The 27,518-nt window shown below is 43.5% G+C and overlaps 1 protein-coding gene across 4 annotated transcripts in view; it reads left to right on the plus strand.

The window, feature by feature from the left end:
- SPATS2L (spermatogenesis associated serine rich 2 like) overlaps nucleotides 1-27,518 on the plus strand; it is a 146,548-nt gene that overhangs the window by 104,717 nt on the left and 14,313 nt on the right. The window lies entirely within an intron of this gene.

Here is a 27,518-nt window from a genome sequence, read left to right on the forward strand (position 1 = left end):
GGAGGTCTTGTGCGCACATCTGAAGGAGTTGGCCCTACAGATATATAACAATATAAATGTGATGATATTCTGCGAGGGATCTGTTATGGTATCTCATGGGGATTGCTTCAGCTCCCACTGAAGTCATTGGTAGTATTTCCTATCCCTTCATCAGGAGCAGGCACACAGTCCAATGTGCTCAAATAGTGTCTTGAGTCAGGGAGCGAAAGGTCTAACTAAGGGATCACTCATGAGCAAGGATAAAATAAATGTAATAAAAATAACCAAGAGTAAAGGTGAAATTCTGCTTTCACCTATGTGGGTGCAGCTAATGGGGTTGCATCCAAATAACTGAAATGATCATTTGGCCCTAAGGCTTTTCCAAGTATATCAGATATGGATTTCTGTTAATATCTAGTGCCCTACCAATACCCTATGCTCTTGGAGGCACTGCTGTGTCAAGGGCGTAAAAGTGAGTTGATCTCTATTCTCTGGGGAGCCACACTAATGGAGTGAGACAGTTTAAAAGCAATGCCAAAACAGTGCCTCTCTCATGTCCCCTGGTCATGCCTGGTCTGTAGTTAGCTTCACCCACTTCTTGAGCTGTCTCAGCCTGCACCATGTCCCTCCCCTGGGAGGAGAAGGATTGTGTGTAGCTTGTGGCATTTTATTCCCTGTGCAAGCAGACTCTCCGTGATCAAGGGGCTACTGCATAAATTCTGACAGCAAAAGTGGTGGGAACTCAAGAAGTGAACACTGGCCTTTATTTTGAGCAGAGACTCTAGTTCCTGGTGCTTGCTACTGGAGTTCTATATCTTGTAATTTAATACATTAGGGTAAGAACAAAGACAAACAGTCTTATTATAACATCAAATCCTAGAATGCATAGGAAACTCAATCTTGAAAGTACAACCTCATAGCATTAATTTATTCAGCAGTCTCTGCTGTTTACGATAGTAATCAGTGGTCTTACTACTGCTCACACTTCCAGCACTGTACTTTGACTTCAGTAGAGTTACATCTCTTTTACAGTGGCATAAGTGTGAACAGAATTAGTCCCAGAGTCTTCAGTGGTACTGTGTACAATAGGTGGGTACTGTACATAAGTTACTGTGCCAACTATTGCCTTTCTGTTGTTTTCAGACTATAGCAAGACGAGACTCTGTGATTTGACAAAACAAATGAATCTGCACCAAGCAATGTACAGTGGCAGATCACCTTCCATTGTAAATCCCCACGTATTTTAGATCATTTGAAAACAAGGTCCACCTTACCTCCCAGATGGGAATGGAAATGAAAATATTTAATAGGATAGACATCCTCTAAATCCAGGACCCAGTCCTGTACTATGTATTCTTTAGAGGGGCATACCTGCAACTGCTGCAGGCCTGCTAGGAAAAAGCAGGGGAGTAAACACAAGGAAAGCCTAGGGACTTGATGTCTCATGAAATTGCAAATAGGCTATTGAACTTTTCATATCTATGTTGCAGCCCAGGTCAGTAGTGACTGAAAGTAGATACCATCTGATGGTTGCTCAATGGCTTTGCTGTATGGAAAATAAGCTTAAAGTTAGAAACTACTTGTTGATAAATTCACAACGTTTTGAAAGTAAAAAAGCTGAATTTTGCAGTTCTGGTCTTTTTTCTCTTCTAATTATTCTGTTTGTCTAAAATTGTATTTGTATACAGGCCTAGGGAAGATGATCCCACGCATAAAGTTAAATGTTTATATGGCAATAATCGTCCAATCCATCTAAATAGCAAAGACAGAGCAGGTCACCTTTCTTCTGAAATTGAACACACTTTGGCTCAGTGAAAGAACACAGGAAGTATCGGACTAGATCACACTCATGGCCCATATAGGCTAGTGTACTGTCTGTGACAGTGGCTAGCACCAGATGCTTCAGAGAAAGGTATAAAGACGCCATATTAGGTAGATGGGGGATAATCTGTGCCCTGCCTAGGTATCATCCTGTTCTCTAATGGCAGAGATTGATTTTAGCCTTAAAATGTGAGGTTTCATACCCGTTGCAAAATATTTGTCATTGCGGTAATAGTGGATGTTCTTGATAGCCAATCCCTTTTTAAATCTTGTTATGTTCTTGGCCACAGCGATTTCCTGTGGTAATGGATTACATAAAAATGTAAGAATGGGTCCATCCAACACAGTATCCTGTCTTCTGGCACTGACCGGTGCCTGATGCTTCAGGGGGAATGGACAGAACAGGGCAATCATCATCCTGTCATCCAGTTCCAGCTTCTGGCAGTCAGAGATTTAGGGACATCCAGAGAACATGGTGGTGTATCCCTGACCATCCTGGCTAATGGCTATAAATTTATCTAATTATTTTTTTAACCTAGTTAAACTTTGGCCTTCACAACATCCTCTGGCAACGAGTTCCAAAGGCTGACTATGTTTTTGTGTGAAGTAGTACTTCCTCATGTTTGTTTTAAACCTTCTGCCTATTAATTTCATTGGGTGACATATGGATTCTTGTGTACTGTGAATGGGTAAATAACACTTCCTGTACACCATTCATGCTTTTATAGACCTCTAGCATATCTCTCTTTTCAAAGCTGAACAGTCCCAGTCTTTTTAATCTCCCCTCGTGTGGAAGCTGGTCCATGCCCCTGATCGTTTTTGTTGCCCTTCTCTGTACTTTTCCCAATCCTAATATATCATTTTTGAGATGGGGCAACTAGAACTGCACACACTATTCAACTTGTGGGTGCACTGTATATTTATATAGTGGCATTATGATATTTTCTGTTCTATTATCTATCCCTTTCTTAATTATTCCCAGCATTCTGTTCGCTTTTTCGACTGCTTCTGCACATTAAGCAGATGTTTTCAGAGAACTAGCCACAATGACTCCAAGATCTCTTTCTTGAATGGTAACAATTAGTTTAGACCCCATCATTTTGTATGAATAGTTGGGATTATGTTTTCCAATGTGCATTACTTTGCATTTATCAACATTGAATTTCATCTGCCATTTTCTTGCCCAGACACTCAGTTTTGTGAGATCCCTTTGTAACTCTTCACAGTCTGCTTTGGACTTAACTATCTTGAGTACTTCTGTATCATCTGCAAACTTTGCCACCCCACTGTTTACCCCCTTTTTCCAGATAATTTATGAATACGTTAACAGCACTGGCCCCAGTACAGCTCCTTGGGCTGCTGTTTACCTCTCTCCACTGTGAAAACTGATCATTTATTCCTACCCTTTGTTTCCTATCTTTTAACCAGTTAATGATCTATGAGAGGACAGTCCCTCTTATCCCCTGACTGCTTACTTTGCTGAAGGGCCTTTGGAGAGAGGCCTAGACAAAGGCTTTCTGAAAGTCCAGGTACACTATATCCACTGGATCACCTTTGTCCACATTTAATGACACCCTCAAAGAATTCTAATAGATTAGTGAAGCATGATTTCCCTTTACAAAAGCTGTGTTGTCTCTCCCCCAACATATTGTGTTATCTACATGTCCGATCATTCTCTTTTTTTTTTCTTTTTAGCTCTCTATCAGAGAGTACCATATAACCTCATTCAGGATTATAATTCAGAGTAGCCACTTACAAATAGATGGTGGCAAACAGTAAGTGGGGCACTCATTATGCTTAGCCACATGTTTAGAATGAATTTCAGGACACACAAAGTGAGGTCCTCATGGTACTAGAATCCAGGCATCACAAAGCAGGGTGCCATGCCAGCTTCTCCCTCTCTGTGCAGGCAAGGCACCTTAGTGCTTACCATCAACAACCCCTTTTGTGGCAACCTAGGAGCTCTGTTGAACAGAGACTGCCATTGCCAGTCATGCAAAATTGTTTAATGTTTTCAGATAAAAATACTTTGAAGCCATCATATTAATATTTGTTTATGGCCTAAGCTGCAGTAGCTGCAAACCCAGGTGCATACAGATGAAAGGTGAGTTCATTAACCCGTTGCATCGCCGTTAGTTCTCATTGATATTTTGCATGGAACTTTGCATTATAAAACACATTCACAGATTTTGCTAGGAAGCCTTAATGCCTTTTAACTAAGTAAAGTGACAGTAGGGGTCTGATTTGCAGCTCAGCTTCAACCCACTCTTCCTTTTCCTTTTTGTGCTGGCAGTTTTGCAAATGCAATTAATGACATTTTTATGTTTAGGGGGGTGCAATCACTTAGTTAGATCTGTAAATGATATTCATTAGGATCATGAAAATGAAGCATGAGCTGTAGAGGTCTGTCTTCAGGAGTCCACCTGCAAATGGTCTGTGTTCCCATATTAGTGTGTTAGCAGATTGAGAAACATGAGTATTCATTTCTCTATTTATTTATCTTTTAGCTTATAAAGAGCTGCTACACTAGACAGTACATGCATCAAAATATATTTACAGTGATAAGAAATCAGTTCAAAAGGTACATGGAACCTGCTACTGCTCCCATTTAAATCAATAGTAAAACTCCCATCTACTTCAGTGGGAGCAGGATCATGCTCATTAGGTTACAGAAGTGCCCCCTAGTCTATGAAAAACTGTAGAATGCAATAGGGCAGGTCCATGCCTCTCAAGTTGCAGGCCCCACAGAACAGTTTCCTTCATACATCACAATGTTACAGCACAGATACCCTAATGGGATGAAGTCTGGGGTGAAAATATCAGTGATGTGGTGCATCATCTTGCAATTGATTTAGGCAGTTGATGGGCCTAATTTTTGCCTGATTGAATGTGTAGAAAATCCATGAATCTCTTTGTTTTAACTACTAATCCGTTGTCATTCCGTCAGCCTTCCTGGGAAATAAATATCCTTCCTGGGATAACTTTGTATGCACTGTATATCCTATGTGTGCAATAAGAAGTGACCTGATCGTGTGAACACTTGCTCCACGATGTGGCAACTTAAATGGGACTAGTCACAATAGTGACTGCTGTGACTGGTAGTAAGTGTTTGCAGGATTGGGCCCCATATGTTCAGCATGTAGCACCAGGCTTTGGGATGTTGCTTATGTTACTGATGTCCCATGTTCCTGAATTTAAAGTTAAAGAAAGCATCAGCAGCTGGTGGAAAGAGAAGAAGGTAATTAAGAGGAGCCCTCAGACTACTGAATAGTTATCACTGTTCCGTTCATTGTAGCTCAGTATATTTATCAGTCCGGTAAAAAGTAAGTAATTTACCCAGACTTTTGTTTCCATGGCCAAGAGGAGAGCAGCCTGAGCTAGTGAGGAATGTTAGTGACATAATATTATCTTAAAATGAAAAGGAGTACTTGTGGCACCTTAGAGACTAACCAATTTATTTGAGCATCAGCTTTTGAGAGCTACAGCTCACTTCATCGGATGCATCAGTACTCCTTTTCTTTTTGCGAATACAGACTAACACGGCTGTTACTCTGAAACCTGTCATATTATCTTGTTTCCTTCATGCTGGTGATTCCAGAGCACTTACAAACTGTAGAGGAATCACTTCATTTCCCAGCCGCAGAAGCAAAGCCACCTACGGGGTGGGAAGGGTCTCGGCAACACTACCCAGCAGTGTAGAATGAGAACTCAGAAGTACCATCCCCAGTCAAAACTGCAGGGGGTATTTAGGTGGGCTGAATGCATTAAGCCAGACTAGAAATTGGCCCATTCCTGGTACATGAAGCTAGCACCACTATTCTTGGGAAAAGAGCCATTGGATTTTTAATTAACACACTTGGTCAGGACCTTTGTTCTTATGTCTCCTCTGAAGGATAAATGACATTTTAGTTTCTGTTGTTTCTATTGTTTTCTTTTAGTTTTGTTTTTTCCTTTGATTCCGTAGTAGGTGTCATCTCCTCCCTCCTTTATTTTTACTGCCTGTTCCCCTTGAAATCAGTATCAAATCAGGTCTTTAGGGTATTCCAATATTTCTTTCTGAGAAGGAGTAACTAGTTTTTCACTTCACTGGCTTACCAATTGCAGCAGGAGCAAAGGAGTGCAGAGACAACTTCATATGGCTGCTTCTTGCCCCTAAGCAGCAACTTGTCCCATTATTACAAAGGGAAATTAACATTGCACGTGGTCAGAGACATCTTGAGATTTTCAGTGGATTGTTCCAGAGAGTTTTCTGTCCTTAGCAGCAGAGACCACAGGGCCAGGAGTGGCAACAGCTGGAGGAAGTCTTATGTCTCCAGCCAGCTTGTAAATCACCTCGTGTTTTTAACTGATGGCAGAAGTTTACTCCTGAATGAGCTCAGTCAAGGCTGCTGTTAAAAAGTCACCTACGTGACAAAACGGTGCTTTCCACCCATCTTAACTGAAAGGAATGATGTGGAGCAGATGTGGTATGTCACGCTATAACATCTTGGAGGAATGCAGTGCTTATTTCCTCATTTAACTTGTAATGAAACCGGGCCAAAAACAATCCTAAGATGTCAGTTTAAAAATAAACAAACACCACAGGACAGGAAGTTTAAGAGGCACTTGAGTAGGTGTAATTCTTCCCTTAAGCCCCAGATAATGTAATAATAACGTACTTTCATATGGTGCATTTCATCCCAAAGAATCCAAAGCACTTTGTAGACCATGGGCTAGACTATGTATTACTCTTTTGCTCCCTGGTGCACAGTGTACCATACCTCCTTTGTCCTGATTGTGCCTTGTCCCCATGTCTTCTCTTGTGCAGCAACTAGGCACTCGTCCAGTCCCTGTCCTGGGAGGAGCACAGGGATTATGCCCTGCTCATTTCCTCAAGAATACTAGCAAACCTCAAAGAGCGTGTGGGGAGGCAAAGCCAGGACCTCCTCCCTTCTCCACCCTAGCAGGCAGAACTGGCTGGATGCAAAGAAAGCACCCTAGGCACATGCCCACTGTGCCCCAAACATGCACCTGGAAGCCATCAAGACAGGTTTACATTGCATTTTTCATTACAGAGCATCCCTCATGGAGTGCCTCCTTGGCCATTTGGTTCTTCACCACACCCAACACTGGCATGTGACTATCAGGCATACTTGACCCTAAAATATAAATAAAAATCAATTCATCCACTACTCAGATGCAGCCAACTCTGGGGTGCAGCTGTGTACCAGCACACAGCCACATTATAGACCAGGTTGGGACATACCTGAAGAAGAATTCTATATGTCAATTAGACTGCAGGGGGAATTTAGGAAGGCAGAATGTACTTCCCACCCTCCCCCAAATTAGAATTTGATCAAGACACGGTGGCTGGGGCTAACACTCGTATACTATAATAGCATGTTCTCAATTTCCCGTGAAAAGGCTGAATAAAGATTTTGGGATTAAAAATAGCCCCCAGGAAATTAGAGTGAAATGTAGAAAGCACAAAAGGAGCCACAGTCCTCATAACACCTTTCACGAGAAAATCATTTTCACATATCAGAATCTATGCACAAAGTCATATGGAGAACTAAAAGGAACCATCTGCTATTTGCCCATATGATCCACTTCCCACCACAAATGGAAAATAATCTGTAGAGAATAATAAGGGGCAGATTTAATTACATCTCATGCAGAACTGGCCCAAACAGACATCCTCTCTCCTTTTCATCTCAAACATATTCATAGCTCCAGTGCCTTAAAGTGAGCACTAAAAACACTACAGTCAAGATTTTTGATGTGAGCAAATAGTACTTGAAAGCTTTTCCATATGGTGGATAGTAACTGGCTCCATAATAATGTTGGGAAAACAAAGATGTTCAAACATCCTGGGGAAAGATGGGTAGTATATATTCTATGTATGTGGAGGAAAAGGCAGCTTCTCGGCATTATTTAAAAAACGGCTGGAATAATTTAAAAGGATGTATCTGTGCTCTTTGAGCGTCGGCTGATAAGTAGCGCTGCCAGCTGTCCCAACTTTAGAGCAGCAGAATGAACCTAATGCATGCCCATCCTGACACTCTAACATGATGGCATTTAAAGATGCTTGTTCTCTGTTACTCAGATAGCCCCATCCATGCTCTGCTGACATGGTAGGATTTAATGAGGATGCTACCTCACAGAGGAGGTGATCTTTCTGGTGTTGGCGACCCCAATGCCCTGGTAATAATTGGCTGTGTGGTAGGCAAGAGCAGGCATTACCAGGGCTCCTTTAGCAAGTCTGATAATGCCTCTGAACTATCTTCATGTCCACTTCCAGCATTTCCAGGAAGTCCTTTTTGGCTGTATTTCCAGGTTCCTTTTTGCCAGATTTTTGTCTTCCTTGTTCCTCTGAATTATTTTCTTTCAAATCTTCCCAGAGCTTCTTCTCATGTTTGTGCTGTTACCAGTCTTACCGCAGATGCATGGATACCCTAAGATCCACGTGAACCTTGGAAAACCCATTGGTGCTTGATGCCTCCACACAGTCCCCTGGATCACACCAGGAAGAAGTCATGCCTCTACTAGCTGTGCAGTAGAAACTGTGAAAGGAGACCCAGAAAGAGTTAATGGAGCAGCATTAACTCCTAGTTGGTTATTTGCTCAAATATCTGTGAAGTCTGGAGGGGAGCATGCCTCAGAAAGCTGATGCCCTGAAATGCCGGAAGATGCCAAACTCCACAGAACTGCAGCAGAGGGGCTTGTGCCTAGTTTCTTTTCTCTTACCTCTGGCAGATTCCGGCAGTTTGGGTTACCTTCCACATGTGTTAAAAGGGGAGCAGAAAACTTTCATTAGATAGCTTTCATTTGATGCCAAGTTTGATGTGCAGTCTCTTTCCTTACCTTTGCTTTACATTTGGTATTCTGAGGTATCTGACACCCCAAAGAGAGAAGAGTTTTATTTGCTCTGTTTCTTCCCTTGGCAGATGTAGAACTTTGTTTGTCTCCTTGCACCTTCTTCCTTCTCAGTTTCATTCTTTTAGCCTTAGAGATGTTGACTTGTAGCCTGTATTTTCTCACTTTCTCTAAGCCGTTAGTATTGTTTTCTAGTGTTTGTCATGTCATCTCTGTAGTCTAGATCATTCACACCTCAATAGCCTGTACGTTCCCTCTTGCCTATAGCTATCCAAATGGAGAGGGTGACTTTATCTCTAGTAATAGTCACAGGTGCCTCGATCCTGCATTGTGATCAACAAAGGCAGATTGTTGTACCCACGCAGATCACAGTGTAAAATCAGAGCCATAGTCAGCAAGCACCCCACCTTCAGTCATGATCTCACCATCTGTCACAAGCTGAGAAGGGTCTGACTTATCCAGTATATGGTGAGGAAGGTTGGACCCATGGTGAGGGCATGAGCTTAGGATTCAGGAGAGCCAGGTACAGTTCCCTGTTCTGCAGCAGGTTTCCAGTGTGACTTGGGGAAGTCCCTTGGTCTGTCTCTGCCTCAGGTCCCCATCTGTAAAATGGCAATAACAGCACTGCCCTACCTCACACGGATGTTGTGAGGATAAATATAGGTAAGACTATGAGTTGCTCAGATATGGTAATGGGGGCCATACCTTAGATACATAGGAAGGAAACACACTGGGTAGTATATAGGAAACCTATTCAGTGTGCTGATGACATATAACTCAACCAATGCCAATGGAATTGTTAAGATGTAGCAAGGTCTTGTGGGTTGTTGTTATTTCATTCATGCTCTCACCCATGGATGTAGTGGCTCCAATTTCTGGGAATCCATGAGTGGCACCATTATTGTGTGCAAAGCATGCATGACATTCCCCAAGACAGGCTGTGCCCACAGGACAATTCTTTCAGGCCCTCAAACAAAATGGTGTCCTCTGCACAGCGTCACTTCGCACACATGATGCATGTGAGGCCATGCTGTGTGGAGGATGCCATTTTGCATGCAAGTGTACAGTTGCATACCTGACAAAGTACGTCATGGTGTGCCCAGAGACAGTGACTAAGGCTGTCATTTAGTCACGGAATCAATGACTTCCAAAGACCTCCATGACTTTAGCCAGCACCAGCTACCCCCATAGCTCCCAGCCACTGCGGGTGGCAGGAGTGAACTCTGCAGCTCCCCGCCACCACTCCCCGCCACCATGGGCGACGGAGGATCTGCCACTCCTGGCCAGCAAAAGAGACCCCCGCTGCTCCCCGCCACTGTGGGCGGCAGGGGGATTCCCCACTACTCCCATCCACTGTGGGCAACAGGGGGGACCCAGCGGCTGGGGAAATCCCCACTGCTCATGGTCGCTGCCAGCGGCTGGAGGAGCGGCTGCGGGGACCCTGGGAGCTCCCACCGCAGCAGGCTGCAGGGAGGATCCCCAGAGCTCCTAGCCATGGTGGGAGACCAGGGGGACCCCCACAGCTTGGAATCGCCAGTGGAGGGGGACCCTGGAGCTCCCAGCCGCGCCCCTCCTCCCCCCGCTGCAGCTGCCCAGGATGCCCATTTTGTCATGGGTATTTTTAGTACAAGTCACGGACCGGTCACGGCTTCTGTGAATTTTTTATTGTTGCCCATGACCGGTCCGTGACTTTTTCTAAAAATATCCCTGACAAAAACTTACCTTAACTATGACCAACAGCACAGATTTGCTTTTTAAGACTCCAAAATACCAGAAGTATGGTAAAAAGTAGTTGTTGTACATGGGCAATAGACTATTTTTCAGTGTTAATATCTCATCTATTTTTTCTTTCTTTGAAAATATAAGCAATGAGCCTGGCTTGTACTATGAGCTAATAACCTGTGAGATTTCAGCTTTAAAAACAAAGCTATTTCTTGGTTAGCCCAGTAACCCTCCCAAAGCCATAGTTTTCTGTGCTCCCTAATTTTAAAACTGTAAAACAGACCCTTCTGTTCTTCTTCGAGAGGTGTCCCTGTGGGTGCTCCACTGTAGGTGTCGGTGTGCCCCTCCGCCGTTGTTCGGAGATTTTTACAACAATACAGATGCTCCCGGGGTTACGCAGTCGTTCTGTTCCAGAATGCCTTGCGTAACTCGAATTTTGCGTAAGTCGGAAACATTAACCTTAGTGGTTCTCAAACTTTTGTACTGGTGACCCCTTTCACATACCAAGCCTCTGAGTGTGACCCCCGCCTTATAAATGAAAAACACTTCTTAATATATTTAACACCACTATAAATGCTGGAGGCAAAGTGGGGTTTGGGGTGGAGGCCAAACCTCATGTAATAACCTTGCAACCCCCTGAGGGGTCCCGACCCCCAGTTTGAGAACCCCTGGTATACCTGACCATTATGCCAAAAAAAACCCAAAAACCCTCCTATTTCTAGCTTATGGAACTTTTTCCGTAAGTACGAATTTGCGCAAGTCGGGTCTTGCGTAACCCAGGGAGCATCTGTACCTATATCGGCCGCGCATGCGTGGAGCCTGCCTCACATACCAGTCTTGTCTTAATAGTGCGCATGCGCGGCCGAACTCCTCAGTTCCTTCTCTACCATCCCCGTCCAGAGTCGGACATTCAGCAGACTCATTAAAACTTTTTCTCTTACCCATTCTACATCCTTTTTTCCCTTAGTTTAGCAGTCTAGTTACTAGATAAGTTCATCCCTTTAAAAAAAAAATCCGTTCCCGCTTGTTCCTCTCAGCCTCCAGGCCCCGCTAATATGCCTGGCTCCCCAGGATTTAAGCAGTGCACTACATGCAGAGACGCTATCTCTATCTCAGATGGTCACTCCCAGTGTATAAAATGTCTGGGGAAGTCCCTCATTTGTCAGAAATGTGGCCATTGTTCCAAATTAAAATCCAGGGCATGTAAAGACAGAGAACTCCGCCTGAAAATGATTCTTGGGTAGGAGTTACTCAGACCTGCTTCTGGTACAGGAGGTACGGGCTCCTCAGTGAACCACAGCCCTCCTGCCTCCAAAAAGGACAAAAGAGAAAACGCCCGCCTCCCTCACCCAGAAAGGAAACATTGCACACAAAAAGGTCACTGACCAGGTCTATTTCTTCTATGTGGACCTTCTCTCAGCTCAGTACCTTTGATGCGCCAGGTTCCTCCAGCATCGTGCTAATCCCGCCTCTGCCTGTGGCAACAGCGCAAGCTCCCAGTGCTGAGGCTTCAGGCTTCCAGTTGCCTGTCTCTCTCATGGCACCGTTCAGCACCACAATGGACACGGTGCCAGCACAGAGGACCTTGCCGGAACAGAGGCGAGCTGCGCTTACCTCCCCAGCACCACCGACCTCAGCGAATGCATTGACCACTACGGTGCAGGGAACGTCAGTGCTGAACAGCCCTCCAGCGCCGCAAGCACTCCTCACAGAGGGTTTCTCTCACACGGGCTCTCTGGCACCACAGTTCATTCATTCACCAGACCTACAGGTGTCACCTAACCTAGAGTCACCTCTACTTGACACCTATTTTTTCCCCCCAGACATTCACATGCGGTCCGGACAGCTGTCTCCTGCTGTCTCTCACTTTTCTAGTGATGAGGAAGCCATAGTGCAGGGAGACTTTTCATCATACCAGTTCTCCCAGTTATAGACCCAAATCAGCACTGGTCAAACAAAATCTAGGTCTTCGTTCATCAGAGACCTCCCTCCCTGGTATACAAACCCGTGGAGGATACCACTTATGCCCTTCCCCGTTCAGTGGCAGTACTAAGGTCCATGGGCACCATATAAGTGATTCCACTGTGATAGCCAAGATGCCAGAAATAGGAGCAATGCCACCTCGCCACCTCCAGTGCATACAGCTATGAATGAGACACAACAACAAGCTGTTACTCCACACTTCAATGAACACGCTACACACGCTCCCCAATCCTTCTGGAGCCCGTATCCACACAGGATGAGGCTATACTGCCTGCCCCACCAACACTGTCGGATGAGTTCTTAAAATTTCAAGTCCTCTTCAAAAGAGTCACCAACAAGTTGGGGATTAATCTGGAGGAAGTTTCTGAAAACCAACATGAATTGACTGACATCCTGCAACCTACCTCCACATCCAAGATTGCCTTACCTATAAATTCAGCCATTATGGATCCTTCCAAAACCATATGGCAGACACCGGCTACTAGCACATTTACCTGTAAGCAAGCCGACCGGAAATATTTTATTCCTTCCCAGGGGTCTGAGTTCCTTTTTACTCACCCAGCGCCAAACTCATTGGTAGTAGAGACAGCTAACCAAAAGTTTCCAGTTTCCCAGGTCTACCCACCCCTGTTAAAGACAGTAAAAGGCTGGAGCTGCTTGATCGTAAAGTGTATGCTTCGTCCACATTACACTTCCGGATATCTAATTTTTCAGCCGTTCTGGCAAAATATGACCACAAAAACTATGAGAAACTCATGGACTTTATTGATGACATTCCAGAGAGCAAAAAACCATCAGTTTAAAGCCATAGTCTCTGAGGGACAAACCGTTTTCCATACCACACTACAAGCTGTTCTTGATGTTGCTAATACAGCTGCAAGGTCCACTGCTACAGCAATCCTGATGCGTCAAGCTTCATGGCTTTCATCGTCTTCTTTTCTTTGCACAGGTCAGAATACCAATGAAGATCTCCCTTTTGATGGAAAACTATTTGCCAGTAACACCAACGATGTGCTTCACTCCATGAAGGACTCGAGAGCGACATTAAGGTCTCTCTGTATCCAAACCCCTGCAAATAGGAGGAGACAATATAGATACCAACCTTATCAACGTCCACGCTACCCGACATGTACTCAACAAAGTCATAGATCATATGAACAACAACATCACTGACCAAGATACCAACGTCGCTATACCAATTCATCGGCTCTATGTCAACCCTCTCCCACAAATAAGCAAATTTGAAGATGTGGTCAAGGGTATAGAAAACATCATTCCTACTTCAGTGCCCATTCCCTTCCTATCTTTGCCCCCCACCCTGTCCCTTTTCAGGGACCCCTCTCACGAACAACTGCTCCACCAAGAGGTGCATCACCTTCTCCAATTAGGAGCAGTAGAACCAGTGCCCGACCAACACAGAGGAAAAGGGTTCTACTCCCATTACTTTTAACAGAAAAGAAAACTGGGGGATGGTGACCCATTCTCGACCTCAGATGCCTCAACAAATTCATTATTTAAAAAAAAAATTCAAAATGGTGACTCTTGCAACCATAATCCCAGCACTGAAGCAGGGAGATTGGTTTTCAGCCCTCCACCTGCAGGGCGCTTATGTTCATGTGACCATATATCCTGATCATAGATGTTTTATTCGCTTTGTTTTGGGCTCACAACACTACCAGTACAGGGTCCTACCTTTCAGCCTCTCGACTGCGCTTCGTGTCTTTTCCAAACTCCTCGCAGTTGTAACAGCTCATCTTAGAAGGCAGGGAATCATAATTTTTACTTACCTCAACAACTGCCTTTTCAAAGCCAGGACCCTCCAAGAAGCCATTCAATCCACACAACAGACAGTCCAGTGTTTCCATGCTCTTGGCCTGCGAATGAACAAAGAAAATCTACACTCACTCCCACCCCACAACTGGAGTTCATAGGAGCACATTTTGACTCATGCAAAAGAATAGCACCTCTCCCACTCCACTTTCTCAACACCATCAACCTTTTGGTTGCCAAGCTGTACAACAGTCCACAGGTGACTGCATGAGATTGTACAACTCCTAGGCCACATGGTCTCTTGCACTTTTGTAGTCAGAAACGCTCGCCTCTTCATGAGGTGTTTCCAAAGTTGGATGACCACTGCCTACAGACCAAATGCCCATGGTGTGAACAACCTTTTATACATACCTCCCAGAGTCAAGGACTCCCTCCACTGGTGGATATTGCCTCACAACCTTTGCTCCAGGGTCCCCTTTCTACAGGACGTCCCACCAGTTATCATAACTACGGACGCATCCCTTATGGGATAGGGAGCATGCGTGCCCCAATACACTGCCCAGGGGCTTTCGTCTCCTGCCAAGATGTCCCTTCACATCAATGTCTAGAACTCTGAACGATACGCAATGCCTGCCTCCAATTTCTCCCCTTCATACAAAACCAACATGTCAGGATAATGACTGAGAACATTGCCTGCATGTTCTATGTAAACAGGCAAGGGGGGGGGGGTGATCCCACTCCCTTTCTACAGAAGCGATGAAATGATGGAACTGGTGTCTCAGACACAATGTCTGAATATCAGCTGCATACTTATCTGGCTCTCTCAATACCACTACAGACGACCTCAGCAGAAGATTTCCCATAGACCACGAATGGGAACTAAACAAGGATATAGTACTAAACATATTTCACACATGGGGATATCCAACCACAGACCTTTTCACAACTGCAGCAAACAAGAAATGCCCAAGATTTTGTTCCAGAGCGGAACTAGGCAAACACTCCTCGGGGGATGCGTTCATATTCCCATGGAATCCCGACCTCACATATGCATTTCCCCAATACCACTCATACACAAAGTATTAATAAAAATACGAACAGACCAAGCCAGGGTCATAATGATTGCCCCCGCATGGCCTAGACAGGTACCCTTTCCTTGCCAAGATGGCGCTTTCCACAACCATCCCACTACCCCTCCGCCCAAATCTCTTGTCCCAACAACGCAGTCTGCTACTCCACCCCAATTTAACATGTTACACCTCAAGGTTTGGCTCCTTCATGGTTCTCTCATGCCGAGCGAACTTGCTCGGAGCAGGTTTGAAATGTACTCCTTCATAGCACAACAAATTCTACATGCACCACCTACCTTCATAACTGGACAAGATTTACACACTGGTGGGCTGCCACAAAAACTGCTCCTTTTTTCTGCGCCTCTCCTGCTAATCCTCAACTATCTGTTAGAGATTAAACTCTCTTGGCTCTCCCTGAGTTCCATCAAAGTCCACTTGGCCGCAATTACAACGTTCCATGATGCCACCGTTGATAGGCCTATCTTTGCTCACCCCATTACTAAACGATTCCTTAAGGGACCCCAAACCCTATACCCAGATATCAAACCGCCTAATCCACCTTGGAACCTTCTCCTTGTCTTAACATGCCTAACCCAAAAACCATTTGAACCATTAGCCACATGTTGCCTCCTACATCTCTCTATGAAAACTGCATTTCTAGTAGCAATTACCTCTGTGAGACATGCAGGAGAAATTGCAGCACTCATGGCAGATCTGCCATACACCATATTTTTTAAGCACAAAGCCACCCTACGCTTACTCCCCAGAATTCTACTGAAGGTACACTTATCTTTCCACGTCAATGAGCTTATCCATCTCCCTATCTTTTTCCATAACCACATGCAAATTCCTTTGAATCTACGATGCACACTTTTGTTGTGCGCAGAGCTTTGTCCTACTTGGACCGGACTAAAACCTTTAGGCGCTCCGACAGGCTATTCATCCCCATTGCAGAACGCTCTAAGGGCTCATCTATCTCTAACCACAGACTTTCCAACTGGATCTTGAGTTGCATTCGTCTCTGCTGTCAATTACAGAATGTGACTCCCCCTACTATCAGGACTCACTCCACCGGATCCATGGCAGCCTCAGTCGCCTTTCTACGTAATGTTCCCCTTCAGGACATTTCCAGAGCTGCCATTTGGCCTTCTGAAAATACGTTTGCAAAACATTATGCTCTTACACAGGGACCCATCACCGATACACGTGTGGGCAGAGCTGTTCTATCGACTGTATTCCTTCCAGATCCGAAGTCCCTACCTCCTTGAGAGAGACTGCTTTTCAGTCGCCTACAGTGGAGCAGCCTCAGGGACACCTCTCAAAGAAGAAGAGGAGGTTACTCACCTGTGCGGTAACTGCCGTTCCTCGAGATGGGTATCCCTGTGGGTGCTCTACTCCCTACCCCCCGCCCCCCTACTTCGGAGCTGGGGCGGCCTTCGTTGTAGAGAAGGAACTGAGGAGTTGGGCCGCGCATGCACACTATTAAGACAAGACTGGTATGCGAGGCAGGCTCTGCGTGTGCGCAGCCGATACAGGTACTGCTGTAAAAATCTCCGAACAGGGGCGCACAACACGCACAGGGACACTCATCTCCAAGAACGTCAGTTACTGCACAGGTGAGTAACCTCCTCTTTTTTTAAGTTATAAAAATCAAAATGCTCTCCCACTCTGAGGCCCACTATGCCAATTTTTAGCCGAAACACTTTTTATAGCCAAGTTATAAATTACTAGCTGATTGTAAAGTGATTTGTAAAGAAAGATGCAAACAGACCTATAATTATTCTGGTGTTCATAGGCACCACTATAATCAAGGGTTTCTAGATATACCTGTATTAGTAAAGGTATACAATAATGACTTACAGTAAACTCACATAATGAAAAGCCCATGGGCACTTTCACCATTACCAGCTGGTGCACTGTAGAGAGGAAGGATTTCAGTGAAATTGATTTACCATGTCTCATGTTTGTCTGCTCCGTCAGACTGCCTTTGTAGCCAGAATAAAAATGAGCCTAATCTCGATTACTATGCAAATACTATGTATATACTAATACAGTGATCAAATAGGAAACTTTGGGTTCCATGAAAATTCAAATACAGTTGAGCTAATAATGTAAGAATGCTGTTTACTGAGGCATTGCAAAATATGTCATCTAATGACTATTCTTATGGGATTATTACTATAAAGAAAGCCATTTCTCCAGGCATGCAGCATTGCTTCAGGGCTGTTACGAAGCTTTTAATCACCTGTTACAGATCTCAGGTCATGCATGTATATGCACCCAAATCATTCTAGCTTCTTGTACTGTATGGTTAACAAACATAACATTTATGTTTTTGAATTAGAGAGACTGCTTTTTTCTAAACATAAAATCATTATAGAGCTTTGCCACATGTAATAGCCTTTCTATTCCACCATTGGATCGCATATATTAACCTTAGGATGTAAGTACGTACACTAAATGAAAAGTAATGGCCAGAGACATACTATAAAATTAATCCTGGGGGCCTAAACTAGATTAAGTGTCCCTTGAATTGCTGTGTATCCTCAGATCAGGTACAGTAGTGAGCATAAGCTTCTCTCAGCCTTCCCTATAATATTTCAGTGGGTTGTCAGCTGTCACAAAATTTCACATGATTTTTTGAGCTTCTTTCCCATCACTTCAATAGTCTTTGGATTAGGCCATTAAAGAGTCCAAGATTTCTTTCAGATGTGATGTTTTTATCAGTATGTGATGATGCAACATCACAGCATGATTTGTTTAATCCTTAGGAAAAATACATATATGTGGCAACTTTAAACTAAGCCCTGGAGTGACCCCATCTCATGGAAGAGCATAGTTCAGTCTCTGTGCCTCTTTAACCTTTAAAATCTCTTCTGATACTGCCAGCAAGTCATGATGGCTTTGTGAGGTGGACACTTGTCCACGAGGATCTGACTGAGACTACCTCTTCATTTGGCACAGACCGCCAAACAACTGTCAAATGGTAATAGTTTTTGGTCACTACTGATTTGATTTGGCTTCTTGGCCTTTTGGCTAAAATAGGATTGCATTTTCTGATTCTCAGTTACTGAGGGACAATCTTCATTCATTGATATATTTGCTTTCCACAACCAACGCTCTGTATAACTTTTCATGAGTGATGTACCCGAATGTTTGGATGCTAATATCTAAACTGTATTTTTAAATGTATTCACCTAAATTTGGGTTATTGCTGATTATGTACTAGATGTATTTTATAAAAGCATCAAAGAGTCCTGTGGCACCTTATAGACTAACAGACGTATTGGAGCATAAGCTTTTGTGGGCGAATACCCACTTCTTCAGATGCACGTAGAAGATGCATGCATCTGAAGGAGTGGGTATTCACTCACAAAAGCTTATGCTCCAATACGTCTGTTAGTCTATAAGGTGCCACAGGACTCTGCCACTTTTACAGATCCTGACTACCCTTCTCATATATGTATTTTATGACTTCTAAAATAAACTTTGTATTTGTGGATAACCGAAGCACTATACCCAGATGTACAGACACTCTTTTTTAACCTGTGCATTATATAATTTTTTAACATCAGCTCACATCTGATCAATCCTGTGGCAGAGGACTATAACCTGCTCTTGTAGGAGGATAGAAGTGAGGATCTAATACATCTTTTTCATCTTAAATTGCTATGTTCCTACAAATGGCCTGAAGGAGAAAGCCTCCATATCCACCTACAGGAGCCATCCAGTCCTTCTCTTAAAATGATTCTTCAACTTGCTAGCTAATAAAGTGTGCAGCCAACATTGTTTTGTAAAGTTCTTGAAGAAAGTTTTCACTTACGTCTTTTAAGCACTCAGCAGAACTAAAGTGGCTGCCACTAAAATAATTGATTTTTAGGGAATAGATGCTTGTAAAAGCCAAAATTGGTGGAATTCACACACAATACAGGGCACAGTCAGAAGGAGACCATGTATGTTGTAGTCCTCTGAATCCCCAGCTGTCAAAGTCCCAGTAACTCCCCAGCCCTGACCATTTTTCTGCTGACCCAGTCCACAATCCTTTCCTCACTAACGAAAGACTCATCTACCTCTAACTCAATAATCCAACTTTCTGTCTGCTGATCCCAACCACAAAATATCCCTGACCGTGAAAAGCAACCCAGTCTCCAGTTCCAAAGGATAAGCCCTACTGCAGTCCTCTAATGCAGTAGTTCTCAACCAGGGTTCCGAGGCCCCTGGGGGGCCATGAGCATGTTTCAGGGTGGCCACCAAGCAGGGCCAGCATTAAACTGGCTGGGGCCCAGGGTAGAAAGCCAAAGCCCCTCTGCATGGGGTTGAAGCCCGGGCCCTGAACCCCTCTACCCAAGGCTGAAGCTGAAGCCTGAGCAATGTAGCTTCACAGGGGCCCCTGTGGCATGAGGCCGCAGGCAATTGCCCTAGTTGCTACCTTCTAATGCTGGCCCTGGCTTTTATATGCAGAAAACCAGTTATTGTGACACAGGTGGGCTATGGAATTTTTATAGGATGTGGCGAGGAGAGGGGGCTCAAAAAGAAAAAGATTGAGAACCCATGCTCTAATGTGTCCCCTCTTACCACACCTTCTTTAGCCTCCAAGCTGAAATGCATTCCATCTCCATGGTGAAATTATAAAAGGTGCTGGTTTCCTTGGGGAAATTCAGCATCTCCATTGTTACAGTAAATCCTTTGGGTCAAAATCACCTGAGCTGAGTTTAGCACAGGGACTGCGTGAGTGGTGAGAGGAGGGGGCACCTTTGCACCTCCCCCATGCTGGGGTTGCCAGATGCTGATTTGTCCCCCAGCACAGGTTGGAGTAGCTCCTGGGGCCTGATTTTAACGTCATGCTGGCATAACTCTGATGAAGTCAATGGAGTTTTACCAGGGTAAATCATAGGAGAATCAGGCCCATTGCACTTGAAACCCAGGCTCCTGTCATACCATAGCCTGATTTTTGTGAAGCCTTTCCTTTCTAAGCAGGTATTGCCTTCTCCTTTGAAACAAGAATTTCTTCTCTTTCATTTTTCCTTTTTCTGCCTCTCTCTCCAGGGGCTGCTGTAAGAAATGAATTTATTGTCATGAGGGAATGGAAGATTGATACATACCCCACAGTACAGAAATAGTCTTATTTTGGGTTTAGTATAGTTGCCAGGAAGGCAACATAAATAGCACCTTGTATTAATAGCCCTCCTGAAGAGCATTTGTGGATTAGATTCTTATGTTATGCCAACACCACACATTCAGGAGTACATCAGGTTTCCTCCTTTTATTGCCACTCTTCAGGAATAATAGGTTATTAATAATGACTAGAGCTGGAGGGGAGAGAGAGAGAGGTGATTCCAATCACCGCAAACCTTGGGAGTTTTCTGAACTTCATCAGTAGAGCACAACCACAAATCAGCCAGTGTGGCAATGTAAAGCTAGAGTTCTGAAAAGTTTTGAATAACGTTCAAGGATCTTAGAGAGAATACAGCACTGTCCTTTTTATTCTTATGGAAAACCCAGGCAAGCATCTGTCCTTTTTCTTTTCCATGAACTAAATTCCATGCTGTAAACCAGGAAAGATGAATTTGTTCCCACTGAAGTCAGAAGAAATTCAAAGTTATGAAATTGTGAAATGAGACAGCTGTCACTGTGGCTTACAAGTATCAGTGCTGTGCCAGCTATTCATTATAGTGTGGCATTTGCGCCTGTTTTGCCATGATACTCTAGTGCGAATTTTGAAATCTTGTCAAGAGCCCAGTCACAATCCCTTCGACCAAGAATAGGATTTGTGCTCTTCCTTATAGTGCTTATCATGCAAAATTAACCTAAGGGAACTTCCATGTGAATCCTTCCCATGCCATCAGATGTCGCTTAATGCACGGACAAGGCTGTGACATCCCTGCCTATTCTGGGATGCTCTTTGCATCTCCTCTATGGGGATGTCTACACTCAAGCTCGAGGTGTAATGTCCAGCTGGGGTAGGCATACCTGCGTTAGCTTTGATTGAGATAGAGCGCTAAATATAGCAGTGTAGCCAGCACGGGCAGTGGGACAGGCTAGCCACCTAAGTATGCAGGGTCCAGGGCAAGACTGTGCTTGGGGCAGCTAGCTCATCCTGCTGCCCATGCTACTGCAGCTACACTGCTGTTTTTAGTGCACTAGCTCAATCAAAACCAGCACGTGTACATCAACCTGAGTTGGAAATTACGCCTCCAGCTTGAGTGTAGATGTTCCCTGTGTTAAGCCAATGCAATGTAATGCTGTTATGACTTAGAAAATCCTGTTCCTTGCACACACTGTTCACAGCCACAGAAAAGTTTCATTTATCCAGCTTTTCTTCTGGTAACCAAACAATGCTACAGACCTGCCTTTTAATCCTCTGTACAAAACCATCTTCAGTCTGCTTTGATTAACAGAGTGCGATGATAATTTTAAGGGACTGACAACTAGCCCCATTGAACCAAGTTTCAGACTTCATTACAGTAAATAATTTGACACTGACCACAAACTACTGGTTAAAAAGGGAAGAGGTTATAACTGCACATGAGTATCTTGGTTCAGATCAAATAGGAAATAACCCAGCCCCTTTTCCCATTCAATCCTACCTCTCTAATTATATGGACTTTTTGATTGCATTCAGATTGCTGTGTTTTCACACATACAAAGAATAACCACACACTGTCAGTCAGAGTGTTTTTTTATTATATTATCCATGCTATTAAGAGAGAGAACAAAACAAGAACACATGAAAATGAAGCCTCTGTAAGAAAGTACAGTATGTATCTTCTCTGGGACAGGCTGCATCTGCTCCCCCTTACAAACTGGCAGGTGCATTCAGAAACCTCCTGGAAATTTAAAGGTGATGTATGCAGAAAACAAAATTCTTACACTTACATAGCTTCTTACACCACACATAATAAATGCTTAACTCCCAGCAGGGATAAATTAGATCTCAATTCTGTGATAAAGTGAATACTGGACAATGTTGCCTTTTATTTTATTGAAAGTGAATTTTGTAATGTTGTGTTACACCATCATGGGTTTGGCTCTGGAGGCTACAGTTTCAGGCTTAATAGAGTAAAAGTCACCTCTGCTTCTTGCTTCAGATTTAAAGTCTCTAGGAACACACAAAGACCAAGGATAGTGACCACACGTACATTCACAACAAACTGAGTGCTATGCAGTTTACTTCATGTAAATCTTTCAGAAAACACTCTTAAAACTGAACTTCAGTCTGTTCCAGGGGGATGGTAAGGGCCCACATGACTTTTTGGTAAAAATGAGAGGTTTGCCTGGTGTCCTTGGCCGAAATACCCCTCCTTATATTGTTGTGCTGTGCACTAGTTGGTTGCCACCCTCCACTCCAACATGGGTGCATATGTACACTATGTTGTTTGTGAAACACATAACTGCTTTGGATTCTTCTGTGAAAGATGCTATCAAAATATCTAATAGTCCACTTTATTATTCTGCATTTAATACAAATACATTAAGAAAACATAAAAGGAAGCTGATTTGAAATAAAACTGCCTAACAGATGAGGGTTATGCACCCAGGGTGCTTTGACTGGCCACCAAACTGAGACTATCAGAACTTAACCTACTGCCTGAATTTCATTGCATAAACATCACCGGATGGCTTTCTCCCCTGCTACTTTGCTGAATTCCTCTCCTGTCTCTGTTCACCCATTTGTGCCTTTTATGAAGGATTCTTCAGGGTTGGTTTTTGTCACCTCTTCTTGTCCAGCCTGTCTTTGTTATTGAGGAAACATGGGATACGTTGTATTCAGTATGCTGATGTTCTGAGTTCTGCATTTCCATCATATCAGACCAAGATGGTGCAGTGAAATGAACAGCCAAGTGTTAAAGGTGGAGAATGGATGAGGGAGAGTTGATGACTGAAATTATGTTATTGTTGAACCAACCTGAAAAACTGGCAAAGGTGACTTCTGCACCCCTGGTTAAGGAAATGTCTCTGATTGGTGACCCATGTTCAGACCAGTGCTCTTTCTTTAGGCCTATGGCTACTGAAGAAGTTATTAGCAGGGCATTTTCCTTAAGGAATCTTTAACTCTGAAATGCATGTCCCTCCCTGCTCTCCCAGAGTCCCAGTTTTGGTGACCTTTGGGCATGTTGTCAAGCCCAGCTTTTCTCAAGCTTTGAAGGAGCTGGGTGTCCATTGGTAGAGGGGTTGAGATTGAAGGATGTGTGTAATCCATGATGCTAAGATCTGTCCCTTTTGATTGAAGGAGACATTTTGCACCTCAGAGGGTCAGATCCTGAGTTCTCTCCCTGAAGTACAGTCTGACTCAAACGTCTATGCTGAATGGCAATTTGCAACTACTGTATATGGATTTTTGTGACTTTCCAGTGCTGTTTGAGAAAAAGGATGTGAATAAGCTCTGTTTCATTGGATGTTTTATTTGATTGCTTATCCATAGAGTCAAATCCTTTTCATGTTCAATAACAAAAGGTGACTCTATAATACTGTAATTTAAATACTGTACTGAATCTTTGTGCAAAACCATCCCCAAAATTTTTACTCTATCTGCCCCAGGAAAGGCATATGAGAAAGCAAGTGCAAAAACTAGGCAGACCTTATTCCATACGTAAGTAATCATCTGTGATGTGGCATGAGTGACATTATATTTACCTGTAGTTTTCTTCTGACCCACATTGTCTTTTGGGAAGTGCGTTGTGCTTTTAATCTTTATAAAAATATAATTCAGTGTGGCAAACAGAGTTCATGCCATCTATGAGCTCATTATTTGTCCATCTATAAGCTCAACCAGTCTGAGTCCCTAACATGTGGCCTAGCTGATCAGTTTACAGAGTTTTATAAAACTGCTGTAGGAGCCAACACCTTTTTGGCTTTAGTACTAAGTCCAAGAGACTGATGTGTATTGTGCAAAATAATACTCTTTGTTGGGAATCAAAAAACAGGGTTCTACTCCCCTCCTGTTGCTATTGTTGTGTGTCCTCAGGCAAGTTTCTTAACCTCTGTGTTTAATTTTTCCCATCTTTAAACTGGAGATAAATAACATCTTTGTAAAATGCTTTGAGATCTGCAACTTAGAAATGCTATATAAATGCTAACTGTTGTTATTTATCTGTTCTTTTTGGTGACCAAACATTCTTTCAACTAGATGTAAGTTATATAGAACTGAATGATTGTGGCCTCACATTCGCTCGGAAAGGAAAAGGGACTTCCTCTCCAAATGTTCAGCTCTCTAAACTTGGAGTTCTCCTTCCCTTCACACTCCATGACCCTACAATAGGCCCAAGCTCCCCAAGACCCTACATGAGCTTTCAGCCCCCCACCCACCCATCACTCCAATAGCTGCAAAACACATGTTAGTAGGTCACCTGTAAGCTTTGGTATCCAGTGATGTGGTCTGAAAGTGACAATACTGAGGCATAATGTAAAGGCATTCGGAGAGCCAATTTTCAACAGGGAACGGTCATACTGTGGACTCATTTCAAGATTGGTAAGCAATGCTCTGATTTGCCTTAAGTGTTGATAGCTTATGGGGCCAGAATCGAATGGCGTTGCTTAGGGTGAGTGGTACCTTAGTCCTTGAGAATTCTCATTGAAACCAATTAAACTACTTACAATTTAAGAAACTGTTCAGTACAAACACAAGCAGCAAAATCTTCAGTGTGAGAATGGCTTGGAATACTAAGGGTATGTCTATGCTGCATGTGAACACCCGCGGCTGGGCTGGGCCAGCCCACTTAGGCTCGTGAGGCTCGGGCTGTGGGGTTGTTTAATTGCAATGTAGACATTCTGGTTTGGGCTGCAGCCCGAGCTCTGGGACTCTCCCACCTCGCAGAGTCCTAGAGACCAAGCTCTCATCTGAGCCTGGTCATCTACACTGCAATTAAACAGTCCCACAGCCCAAGCCAGCTGGCACGGGACAGCTGGCGGTTTTTATTTGCAGTGTAGACATACCCTAAGATAGCAGGAAAATGGGTTTGCCTCAGCACCAGCACCAGGAGCATGCACTTGTCTTTTTTCTTCTTTACATCCATTTCTCCCTCTGGGGGTAATGTCTACATTGCAGTTGGAGGGGTGATTGCAGCTCCGATAGACATACCTATGCTTGGTTTAATTTAGCTAATGTGGCTAAAACTGGCAGTGAATATGTGGTGGCACAGACCACAGTGTGGGCTAGCAACACAGTGACGTACCTAGGGTTTAGGGCAAGTCTGTATAGTGTCCGTGCTGCTGCAGCGGGTGTGCCTCCCCAAGCTGCAAACACACCTTCAGTTTCAGGGTAGACATACCCTTATTTATTTTTCTTCTTTCTGTGTACATTTGTCTTGTATCTTTTTTTCCCCTCTGTTTGTCCCTCTCTTTTTCATTTGTTCCCTTCTCTATGAAGTTCCATTGGTAGGTGAAGAGTTAAGAGAGTTCTGCACTAACCTCCTTTTGCACTGGGCTCTGCGGAAAGGGGAATTGAATCAGACTAGTCAGTTTCACTCACACCACACCCTGGTCCTGCCATGAGTGAATGAGAAACGGACTACACTGACTCTCCACCTTCCAGTGCTGTTTGGCATCAGACATTCGCTGGGGAAAGGCATATTCCTTCATTAGTTCATAGACGCCTTACAAATCCTTCATGATGTATTGGTGATTTGTGATTTCCAGTTTGAGAACTGTTGATTTATAGCCATCTGCTGGGATTAGGTATGCCATCCTCCTTCTATATACTAGAGATATGGGGCCAGATCCTCTCCTTGTATAAATTAGTGTACCTCCTTTGGCTTCAGTGGAGCCATGTCAGTTTACACCAGCTGAGGATCTGGTCCTTAAATTAGCTTAGTTTAACATATTATTTATTCTGCTGGTGGCAAGTGAACCACAGAAATGTCACTTTTGTTTATGCCTCAATCTTCAATTACAGGTAATAGCTGTGAAGGGAATTTCAAAATCATTCCTGTTTATCTAGGAACTTCTGTGTTGTATCTGAGCACCTTCCTGAGGGGTTCTTTATTCACGTACCAGAATAGATAAAGAGTGGAAACTTATCTAGAAAATGGCAAGTTATTACTATGATTAATGTACAACATACAAGAAATTTGGGTTGGCTGTGATCTCGTTCTTCCTTTGGTAATAAATGCTTTTTTATTTGGCATCAAAATATAATGTAACTGGCCAAGCAATTTAGCATATATTCAAAGATCTATTATTGGAATGGGGAGAGAGCAGGTCTGAAGTGGTTTGGGCCAGGCGTTTTTGTTCACTCTGTTTATGTGAACTCATTGCTTGGTATTTCTTCATTTTTTTTCCAATCTAAAGGTTGTGTTTATATAACCTGTGGCGTACTGTGGATGCACTTTTGTAAGTGCTTTTTTTTGTTTGTTTTATGTGCAATTTTCAAGACACACTGTTGTCACCTGGAGAATTCAGCCAAGGAAGTTCGATACCTGTGTGGTCATGAATGATTAATAGGAAATAGATTCTGGGAAGCTATTGCTTTTCTGAGGAATAAGCTGGAATTATCAATTGCCCATTTGAATCCCAAGTCTATCCATATGCCTAGAGAATATTGAGCAGCAATTGGACCACTTCTTCAGGTCCTACTTCTTCAGGTTCTGGGACCGACAGCTACAACTACACTACATGCAACAATGGAAGATACTGAATTTAGCTGTCGGAAATGGAAACCCAGACCTGAAGAACTACTCTGTGTGGCTCGAAAGCTTGGCTCTCTCACCAACAGAAGTTGGGCTAATAAAAGATATTACCTCACCCACCTTGTCTCTGTAATATCCTGGGACCAACACAGCTACAACGGCACTGCATACAACCATTTCCACCTGGAATTCTTGTACTTTAGTCAGGTGTTTATACCACAACTGACTTGTAGTTTCCAGTGCTCTGGTGACTCCTTTAGGACCTTGTTCTCCAATCATTATCCACAAAACTCCCATTGACTTTATGAGAGCTTTTCGTTCACAATACTGAAACTGCAGGACCAAACTCTTGCTCTCGGGTATTGTAAACTACTACATATGTTACGGGCCAAGTAACAGCTGCCTAAAAGGGCATGCTGGATGGGGAAGTCAGTAAAGTTATTTCAGTGTAAGAATAAGAGAGACAGAATCATGGCCTGTATTTGCTTTTACACAAATATCCTTGTATCCTGTTAGTTATTTAGGATCATAAGAAGATTGGTCTGTAGCAGGAAACTGAATTGTTGAAACTGTTTATCCACAATGGGTGCCTCTGAACCAGTAATGAAATCTATGTGTGTTAGTGTAGACTAGAAAAAATAATTTTCAATGCTGTTTTAGAAGCTGTGATTGAGACTTAATGGGTTGGTTGTTC

The sequence above is a fragment of the Lepidochelys kempii genome, chromosome 11 (genome assembly GCF_965140265.1).
Source record: "Lepidochelys kempii isolate rLepKem1 chromosome 11, rLepKem1.hap2, whole genome shotgun sequence".
Lineage (NCBI taxonomy): Eukaryota > Metazoa > Chordata > Testudines > Cheloniidae > Lepidochelys > Lepidochelys kempii.